Raw genomic sequence first — 9,835 nt, forward strand, 5'->3', positions numbered from 1 at the left:
GGTTTGAAAGGTTGTGTCTTTCATAGAGGGTGTGAATTCAGTGTGCAAAGAGTTAACTTTTCATTTTGTGCAAGATTGTGAACTTTTGGCAACTTGGCTCTGCCAACTTCACTTGTCAAAGAGACTAGGTGTCTCATCCCCTCAATGATACTGACAGAATACCCGTCGATTGATGACTCATTCGTGTACATCGCTATGCGTGGGGTATTAAACTCATTGATTGGTTTAAACAACTTCAGGCGTTGGTTGAACTCGTAAGGTCAAGGAAGAAAATTGAGAATAGGATTCTGAAAATGAAGATAATGTACGTGTTTTTGTTTCTCATGTGAAAAACGCATTGGGCTATTCCAGTTGAAATCTATACACCCCCTGGCCCCTGTGGAAGATATGATGCACACTCATAGAAATTGTTCGTTGGCATTACTCAGTAAGTTGATGTAAGTCGTTGTGTCAACTTTCCGATGCCAACGCGTACAATTTTGAGTAACGCTGACTCGATATCATTATGTTGGTCGCACTCATTTGCACTTACTTTATTGAGTTGTTACAACTCAGAAAATGAAACTAGGTTAGCATAATTTCTAGAGATGTGCTATAGTATACAAAATTTTGCACTGATTACAAAAATAAATATTTGAATACTGCTAATTGTGCAGAAAATGATCCAATTACGTGAATTAAGTAACAAAGTACCAAATTGGAATAACTCAAAACAATAAGTACCAGTAACTTAATATGAACGAGTTACATCAACTTACATGTTGAGTTACAATAACTCAACTAATTGGTTCTTTGAACCTTGTTTATTTTCTAAGTTCCCTGAACTTGAATTCAGAAGTTGGCATTACTTAAAAAGTTGACGCAACGACTTACATCAACTTTTTAAGTAATGCCAACAAAGTTGATTAGTTGACGGAACTTATTGAGCTTTTTCAGCATTTTTAAGTTCGGATAACTAACATGAATTTTGTTTTGGCAACTTTTACACTATTTTTGAGTTGTCCAAACTTACTCCTTTTGAATTGCGCCAACAAGGCGAACAAGTCATTTCTATGAGTGCAGATAAACTTCAAGTGCAGTCTCAGACAATCAACACATAAAGCAGATGTGGGTATCGCAACAGGCGAATTGCGTGGTGCAAATTTTTGCACTGCGCTGCGATAGGGTGGCTTCGAAAGAAAGAAAGAAAGAAAGAACGAAAGAACGAAAGAAAGAAAGAAAGAAAGAAAGAAAGAAAGGAAAGACGATGCCTATTTTAAAACTTCATCAAAATAAAACTGTTTTTAAGGTGTCTGATTAGCCGATGATTATATAGCAGCTATAGTGTACTTCGCTCCCGATTTTTGTTTCTTTGCTTCATATATGAATCTTTTCTTCAAATTTATGTTGACCAATGCGCTATTAATATCATTAGGCGTGTCCATATAATTTCCTGATCTGACCATTTTAAAAGGATAAATTAATATAATTCAAAATAACAGCAGATTATTAATAAATACATATCGTTTCTTGTCTTTCAAACACTATTCTATAAATACTTTTGATACGGTTATTTTGAATCAGAAATATGTGTTTAATATTTAGTTTACAAGGAATTATGTGTTTTAATGCTATTATCATATTGAAATATAATTTTCGTGCAGATCGCGGAACTTTGATTAGAGTCTCATTTCAGCTACATAATTATTGTATAATTCTCAAGGAAGTGTCGAGTTAATAAGAAAATAACAAAAAAAAATGTTTCTTTTGCATATTTTCACAAATGTTACTATTTTTAAAAGCTTTTAAAGTACGGTGTCAATTTATAGCCAGCATTAAACATGTTAAAGGGCATCATTTTGGTGGCTTTATCATGTGGCCTGCAGGCCCGTACGCAGGGGGGTGGGGTGGGGGGGGGGTGCGACCGCACCTCCCCAAATTGGCAAAAGTATACAAAAAGTCCCAAAATTTCAGAATTTGCGAGCTTCGCGAGGAAAAAAAATTAGGTTTTTTACGCTTTTTTGGTCAAAATAGGTCCAAATTTGGGGAAGAGAGTCCACTTTTCACAAAATCGCCCCCCTTGGAAAAAAGTCCACTTTTTCAAAATCAGCACCCCCCAAAAAAATCCTGCGTACGGGCCTGCATGTGGCTATTTCATCTGGAATTGCCCATTAAGCAGGTAAGTACAAAAATGAATGTTCCTCAAAATGCCCACATGACGATGTTTCCGAGTAAAATGCAAACAAAAAGTATTTATCATCGCATTTAGCCCTTCATATTGAATAACCTAATGCTCAATTCAAAATCAGTTTCAAATTTCTAGACACCACCTCCTGAAATTGTATAAAGAGGAAACGCTTTATTTAGCAACAGAAAAAACCACCTGTTCAATTATTGTGGCCTAAAATCGGGTCATAGGAAAATGCACATTACAATTTTTGATTTGTCACGGTATTCCGAAAATCGGACTATATTTTTGAGCAAACATTGCCATAATAGCTCATAATATTCACATACCCTCCTAATTCACCCTCTGGAAAGGAATCATGGTGCCGCCACTGTGTGGAAGCGATCCAATACTTTTCCCTTAACAATTTAAGAACAGTTTTAAAGCACCGCAACATTTCCTTAACTGGGTTTATGCGGTCTGGATGTCTGCCACAAGTAACAAGAAACGCATGAATAGCCTAAAGTCAAATCTGGGTTAAGAGAGCTGCATAATCGTCATGATCGTGAAATAATGTCATATACCCTTAAGTTAATAGATTAAGGGTATTATGTTTGGTAAGGAGTGTTCAGAAATACTTTTTGGTGGGGGGCTGGTAAAAAGGAGGGGGCCAAAAAGTTTTGGACCTTAAAAGAGGGGGGGACCAAAAGTTTTAGGTGGTAGGAAAGGGGGGCCAAAAAGTTTTTCTCTTCAAAACCCAAAATTTTCGCGCGCATTGAGACCCTCTATGTCACTTTTAACATGGGCAAGTTTGGGTTTTCAGTGCTTTGATTGAAAAAATGATGGCACTTAGTGTACACATATCTATTAATTATTATAACATTAAAGATGATCAGCAACATGCAACATCTGGGTTGGTCTAAGAAATACTGGCACTTTTTATCATAGAATTCTCTTCAAAGTATATAGGCTACAAATATGATTATGTACCAATCTGATCAAAATACAACTAAATCAAGAATATATTGCAAATAAATTGGATTTCTTTGCACGTAAACTGCACACTTCAGTACTATTTCTCATTGCAAAATTATTTTGTACACATAGGCCCATGGATAGATTTACCATAGGGCAGAGTGGGCACAGGCCTAGGTACCACGGTCTTCGGGGGCCAAAACTGATACGGTACATGTGTACATTTGCGTGACCAAATTAATCTCATATTTGACCATTTTAGCTTTTTGCATAAATTAGTTCCAATTTGAACAATATTTGACCATTCAAGCTTCAATATGGCCAAATCTTTTGCGCGGTTCGCGCGCATTTGTACTATCATAATAGCCACGGATCCAAATTATGCTGATGTGCCTATGAACCTCAAAATAAATCCTCTATTTCATTTATCTCTGTAAAATCTGATAAACACCCTGATTTGGGACAAATCTAAATTAAGTATAAAATGAAATTTTGTTTAAGTGCTTGTATTTCATGCGCAATTGTCCCACCGGGAATGTTTCAAACATTTGCCTCCCTCAATGACATGTGACCCAGATGCCACACCATTGGAAACAACACTATTAAGTATGTTTGTTATACGAGAATGGGGGGGTCAAAAAAGTGTTGTCTGTCAAAAGAGAAAAATAAAAAAAGTTTAGCGGTCCATCGAGGGGGGGTCAAAAAAGTTTTCGAGCGAAAAATTTGAGGAAGACCAGCCCCCCCTACCATAGACCCTCCCTCGGGTCCATGGAGAACGACTGGTAATGTAGATTACATAGCATTAAAAATCAACCCAATACATGGACCCTCCCAGTCTGTAAGCAATTTGCCTTCCAGTTCCCACAAAATGCTGGGAGTTCACTTTTACGGATTTGGAGTCACGCAATCTTTCCATATACCACGTCCATGTTTTCACTACATTAACGTTTGTGTAAGCGACTAAACAACGATATTGTATCCGACCAATCAACGCAGCTTGGCAGCGCGGGGATATTTGAAAAGGCTTCCCCAGCTAAATAATGTGGAAACATTTGCAAACCGCACGCGATAATACGCAATATGGACAATAGGCCTAAGTCCGAGTTGAGTGGTTGCCTTTTATTATTGCGCGTACCATGGGTCTATCAGACGCGTGCCAGTTGAGCTCAATACCTCTCAGTTGTTGACAAGTGTCCCATCCGATCTTGCGTCACATCCCGCGGCATAGCTTTGTGCTACCATATTTGAATTGAAACTGGGGCGGGGCTTTCGTAATTGACATCAGAATCACCGGGCTTCGTTGAACGAATATTTGGAAGGGAGATCTGAAACAGATTGGACCAGTCGAGGATTCAGCGCTCAATGTACTTTCGCGTTCACTAATAATACGAGTGTTTTTTGCTGTACTGACTGTGTGTGTAATCAGTGGCGTCGATTTGTGGATGCAGAGGAATGGGTTTTTGGCATTGAGAAAACTATAAGGGGGGGGGGGTTACAGGAATAAGGCATTATGTAATTATTTATTGTTACATTATCCAGAGATGGAACTGAACCGAGACTGGGGCCAGTCTACCCCTACCAAAGTATTAATGAACACTCCCTAACAAAATTTAGAACACTGGGTATAAAACCGGTTGGTTAAAACATTTTACTTGACATTGGGCAGATGTTACCCAACATTGGGTTATTTTCAGTAATTTACCTATATTTATGTATATTTTTACTAAACCCAAAAGTACATTTTACCAATCCCCAACAGTGCCATTTTTACCAACCGCTGGGAATCATGGGTTCTTCTAGATACCACCAAAAGTCAGGATTTCTGGTGTCCTCTATAAGGGGGAGGGGTGCAACCTTTTTCTGGAATAGTCCTTCTTGGGGTCCCTGAGCTGCCCTGTCAATATCAGTATTTTTTCTGATTTGCAAGAATTTCCTAAATCATGTATGGGAATGAAAATTGTATTGAACTTGAAGATTTACATGAATATAGTTCTAAGCTGTAACACTAGCTTCATGATATAGGCTATGCGTATTAATCGGAGGGGGGTGAAGTTGTTCTACTTTAGCACCATATCTCGCCATTCTAGCTTTATAATGGCAATATTTTTTTCGCGTGTATTTTTCATGTCTCCAAAAGGTGCTGGATTAACTATTCTCAAGATTTTTTCCAACCCCATCCCCGTGTCAAAAAGAAATCTACGGCTGATGTTCCATATTGCCTTAAAATAATAAACATGTATGATCATGATTATGATGAATTGGCGATTGCTAAGTTCAAATGTTCTTGAAACTGTGACATCCCCTTAAGGCAAAGTGTGATATACTGGGGATATTTCGTGCAATTCATCAGGTGCCGATTGTTGAAACATTAGACTTCGTTACAGATCTTATCAATGAACTTCAGGATCAAGTTTTAAGGCTGTATAAAATTGAAGTTTTGGTTCTCGTCCAGAGTATTTATATGAATTGATGAGGGAGGGAGGCGTTTTTTAGCATTGTTAGTAGTTTTCGGTCTTTTCCAACTGTGCTCAATGAAAGCAGGAGATCATTAAAATCTTTTTTTTCAAATGTGAGATTCTGAGTGATAAACCCCCTACAATACTAGTACCACAAAAAGACTTGGAAATGACCCTTATTCTCTAATAAACCTAATTTTATGTATTTAAAGCTTTCCTAAAGCATTCAGAAAAAATCTGACAAATCTCAAGACATTTTGTTTCTTTCAAGATTTTATTTTTAATAATAATTGTTGCCTTTGTTACAAACTGCACTGTACATTTTATAATAATATAATACAGTATTCAGCCACCTTCATATAAAATTAAGAAATTGTGCAATTCAAGTTGACACCCATGATACACCCCCTATGGAAGACATTACCTTAATCTTCCACACAGGGAGTGTGATTTACAAATGGGGTTACCTGACTGGGCGACTCCATTTGAAATCTACACCTCTGTGTATGTGTAAAAGATTACCTTCATTAAGGTTATGTCTTCCACAGAGGGTGTATGGAGTAACACTGGAACAGCCAACTTTCAAGTCAGTAGAGTACCTACATATACATTACATCAGTTTTCATCATTATAGCAAGTAACAAATAACACACCTTGACTGCTCAGTGCCAGCAGTGGGTAAGTGCAATAGCTGCCCTGTGAACATTTAGCAATTTACACACAGTATATTGTACTCATCTACACATGGCAGCTATTGCACTTACCCACTTCTGACACTGAGCAGTCGACCTGCTTTCTAGGAACCAATTAAATAACTGTAGGGATTTTTATAGCACATTAGATCCGTAATTAAACGGATATCAAATCACTTTACATTTATTCGACTGCCACTAGGATTATAACACCATACATTTGGCAGCCACCAATAATGGCACCAGTATGACTACAGCTCCCTGTTTTACACCTGGGTGGAATGAGACAGGTGAGATAAAGTGTCTTGTTCAAGGAGTCTTCTTTGTTTTACTTTTCAAAAATTGAAGAGCTTTGTTTCAAAACCCCTTGCATCCACTTTTGGCCAAATTGAGTTATTGGCATAATATTATAGTGTGGGTAAAAATACACATTTTGGTGGTTGTTTGACCTTCATACCACCTTCCCTTCCGAGTTATCGCATATTTCCGTTTGGGAAATCTTAGGAATTTCCGGAAATCTGAACTTTAAATGAATATAGAATTGTTTTGTTTTAAATTTTTTGATGTATAATGGTAGCCTGGAATGTTTTGTACCTATTAAAATCAAAAGGAACTGTTTTTGGGTCACTATGTTTGAAAAAATCATTTTAATTAAGAAAAGGTGTACCTTCGGAAATACCCAAAAAATGCCATTTTCCCGAATTAAATTAAAAATTCATAATTAAAAAAGTAAATGAGATATTTCAATTTTTCTTTTTGATTTTCAAAGCATTTGTCAAGTTACATAATGTAGTGCAAGCAAATGGGCTCAAATTTGATTGCAAAAGTGGTTTCTAGAAAAGGGGTAAATTTATTTTGTTGCAAAACCCCTTACATCCACAAAAGGTGCGATATAAAAGAAATAATAAAATAAATAGGAAGCCTTGAAAATTGTCCCAAACCTATTCTTTTAGTTTCTATTCATCAACACTTTATCCAATCCCAAATTGAATCAAATCGAACAAGTAATACTTGCACAATTAAAAAAAGCTGTTTTTCTCAAAAAGTCAAAAGTGGATGTAAGGGGTTTTGCAACAAAGCTCTTCAATTGTAAAACAAAGATGGTACCTGGTTTGTTATAATAAGTTAGTTCCTGCATTTATGACCTAAATGAGAACCAAAGTTGAAAATAATGGTAACAGGTTGACAGTCCGAATATCCAGGTAATAAGGCTTTTTATACACCCTAATCCTTACCCTAACCCATATCCTAACTCTAATCTTTTTACTCGCCCTCATCCTAATCCAAAATGCCATATACCATAACTTTAACCCTTTTCAGACTAATGACCCTTAATGCTCGGCGTGCTAGCCATAGGCTTCAACATAAAAAGTTTTGGGATGTTTTCTCAAAATATCAAGAGCAATCTCAAGAACCACTGAACCAATACTAGGCTTGTTTGTACTCATTTTGATGCATGTTTCATACTGTTTCCAAATATGGCCATGAAAATGTACAATTCTGGAATTTTTGAATTAAAAAAAAAAGTTCAAAACTTTGTCGTCTGCAGTTGACACCTGCGCGGAAAGAGTTAAGGATAAAGAGGCTGTTCCCAATCAAATTTACATCGAACATTTTGGACCTGCCATATTTGAGAAATTGTATGTACATAATACTTCTTATGATCAGTATTGGGCTCTTCCAGCTGAAATGCATACACCCTGTATGGAAGCCATGGCTTTAATCTCTCACACAGGGAGTGTGACTTTTGTTGAATTTCAAATAGAGCTACCTGAATGCGTCTCCATTTGAAATCTATACTCCATGTGTGGGAAATTAGATCATGTCTTCCACAGAGGGTGTATGACTTCAACTGGAACATCCCCGCTAAACTATTTTGTGATAAACATTTGATATATAAAAAATGGTTCCAATGAACAATTTTGATGCATACTGCATCTCATACAATATAAAATTAAACTTTTCCATGTCAAAACTAGAGCGGTTCTCGACTTGCGCGGTTCTCGACGCAAAGCGTCGGCCGCAATGCCTCCACCTTGACGCGTATCATTTTAACTGGTGCAATTTCACTAGGAACTGGCCATCTGTAGATGAGAGTTTAGGTTTTTAGAAAAAGTGTAACAAATGAAAGATCCTTGACCCATTTTGTCTTCATCAAAATGGTTTGATTTTGGTACCAGAAGCAACGAAGTATTTTGATACTATCTGAGTGGAATGTAAGGCCAAAAATGACCTTCCAAAAAATTTAACTTTATATGTTGACTGTACCCACCAAGTTTCATGCCCATACGACAGTTTTAAGTTATTTGACCTCAGATGACCCCTGGGTGACCCCGGATCACCCCAAAATGACCTTCTAAAAAAATTGACTCTAAATGTTGACTGTATCCACCCAGTTTCATGCCCATACGACAGTTTTAAGTTATTTGACCTCAGATGACCCCTGGGTGACCCCTGATGACCCAAAAAAGACCGTCCAAAAATTTGTCTCTAAATGTTGACTGTACCCACCAAGTTTCATGCCCATATGACAGTTTTAAGTTATTTGACCTCAGATGACCTCTGGGTGACCCCGGATGACCCCAAAAGACCGTCCAAAATTTGACTCTAAATGTTGACTGTACCCACCAAGTTTCATGCCCATACGACAGTTTTAAGTTATTTGACCTCAGATGACCCCTGGGTGACCCCAGATGACCCCAAAATGACCCTCAAAAAATTTGGTTCTAAATGTTTACAGTACCCACCAAGGTTCATGCCCATACGACAGTTTTAAGTTATTTGACCTCAGATGACCCCTGGGTGACCCGGATGACCCCGAAATGACCTTCAAAAATTTGGTTCTAAATGTTTACAGTACCCACCAAGGTTCATGCCCATACGACATTTTTTGCTAATTTGACCTCAGATGACCCCTAGATGACCTTGGGTGACCTTGACCCACTAACCAAACCTACTGGAATTTGAAGACCGCCAATGACCATCCCTCCACCAAATTGCATCACTGTACATCTTATCAGTTCCGAGATATTGCACCCGCAAGCTCGGATGGACGGACGGACGGACAACCAGGAAACATAATACCTCCGGTGGAGGCATAAAAATCTGTACAAATGGATTAAAGAGTTTGCTTTCATGCAATTGAGAAGCATATAAATTATTCTAATAGTAATAAAAAGCAATGTACATTTTAATAGTCTATCTACAACAGAGTTGATTAAATAATATAATTTAAATTAAAATAGTTTTAGATTATAATCTGATGTGAAATAAGGATTAGTGACATTTAAAAATGGGCTATTTCACTTGAAATCTATACACCTCTGGAATACATGACCTTAAATGGAGTCACCCATTCAGGTTCCTCACGCTGTGTGGAAGGTCATGTCTTCCACAGGGGGTGTATGGATTTCAACTGGAATAGTCCAGGATGGCAAGCACCATTAACAACTGGCAAAACACTCAATTCAAATCAAAATAATAATGAAACTCCTTTTTGAAGTCTACAACTCAAAAATCCAAGCCTTGCTTTCTCAAGCTCTGATTTTATTTTATAACAAAACTAG

This window comes from Amphiura filiformis, chromosome 10, assembly GCF_039555335.1.
Source record: "Amphiura filiformis chromosome 10, Afil_fr2py, whole genome shotgun sequence".
NCBI lineage: Eukaryota > Metazoa > Echinodermata > Ophiuroidea > Amphilepidida > Amphiuridae > Amphiura > Amphiura filiformis.